This window comes from Aplysia californica, unplaced genomic scaffold (genome assembly GCF_000002075.1).
Source record: "Aplysia californica isolate F4 #8 unplaced genomic scaffold, AplCal3.0 scaffold00196, whole genome shotgun sequence".
Classification (NCBI taxonomy): Eukaryota; Metazoa; Mollusca; class Gastropoda; order Aplysiida; family Aplysiidae; genus Aplysia; species Aplysia californica.
Genome location: NW_004797466.1, coordinates 1,073,085 through 1,074,836, shown reverse-complemented (window position 1 = coordinate 1,074,836; position 1,752 = coordinate 1,073,085).

The following is a 1,752-nucleotide window of genomic DNA, read 5'->3' as shown; positions in this document are numbered from 1 at the left end:
GTATGGGGGGGACCCAGGGGAGGGAGGGAGTCATTACAACAGAAAACTATGACTAAAGGCACAACATATGCAAATTTTCAGTTTCCACAGACTCTCAAGCTAAGGAAATAACTCATCTTTGATGGCCATTTTCATGCTAATTTTACCTCCAAAACCAGGTGATCCCTATCTCCTTCATTCGCAAATATCTCGACTTCTATTCAAGATAAATGGATTTTTTTTCTCACCCAAAGCAAGACAATTGAACAAGCTTTAAGATGGTAATCAATAACTCTAGATGCCCCAAAAATGACAAGAGCCTGATTCCACCACATAGTCTCAGTCATAGCACTCATAACTTTATAAGTCAGAAAACATAACTGTCTCAGTCAACAACACTGTCTCAGTCATAGCACTCATAACTGTCAAAGTCAACAATATTTTTCTCAGTCAGAAAACATAACTCTCTAAGTCAATAAGTCAACAATATTGTCTCAGTCATGGCACACATAACTGTGTAAGTCAACAATACTGTCTCAGTCATACCACACATAACTTTATAAGTCAACAACATAGTCTCAGTCAGAAAACATAACTGTCTCAGTCAACAAAACTGTCTCAGTCATAGCACTCATACCTTTATAAGTCAACAATATTGTCTCAGTCATAACACACATAACTGTTCTAAGTCATCAATACTGTCTCAGTCAACAATATTGTTCAGTCATGGCACTCATAACTGTATCAGTCATCAATATTGTCTCAGTCACAGCACTCATAACTGTCTCAGTCCGAAAACATAACTGTATAAGTCAACAATATTATCTCAGTCATAGCTCACACAACTGTCTCAGTCAGAAAACATAACTGTATAAGTTAACAATATTGTCTCAGTCATAGCTCACATAACTGTCTTAGTCAGAAAACGTAACTGTATAAGTCAACAATATTGTCTCAGTCATAGCTCACATAACTGTCTCAGTCAGAAAACATAACTGTATAAGTCAACAATATTGTCTCAGTCATAGCTCACATAATTGTCTAAGTCATGACACTCATAACTGCAATTATAATTCTTTTTTCAGGTTTTCAGTTATCACTGTGACAAAGGAGGCTCTCGTGATCTAGAGGTAGACCTACGTTGTTCACCTCTCATCCCAACAGTCCGTGGGTCTAGACCTGACAGTCACAAAAAAATGTTCCTCTCTAAAATTAAGATATGGGTCACGACGCGGTGGAATCAGGTGCTCGTCGATTTTCGGGCATCTGGAGTTATTGGTATCATCTTAAAGCTTGTTCGTTTATCTTGCTTTCGATGAAAAAAAATACCCATCTATCTTGAGCAGAAGTGAGGACATTTGCGATAGAAAGAGATAAGATCCCTTCGTTTTAGCCGTAAAAAATAGCGAGAAAAGGGCGTCAAAGTTTGGTAACTTCAGTAGCGAAAGAGTCCTTGAGATCAGAAAAAATACTTATTTTGTGTATTTAATCAACGTTTTTTCAAGAAAATTCACACCGAAATGTGTTTTTAGGTGGACATAAATGGGTTTAACAAAATAACAAAAATTTGATAAAAATTGAAAAATGGTGGGAAAAGGCCTGTTTCTCCAATTTTGTTATTTTGACCAGTGCCTGATTTCACCACGAAGCCTCACATGTTCTCCTTCCACGCCTGATTTCACCACGAAGCCTCACATGTTCTCCTTCCACGCCTGATTTCACCACGAAGCCTCACATGTTCTCCTTCCACGCCTGATTTCACCACGAAGCCTC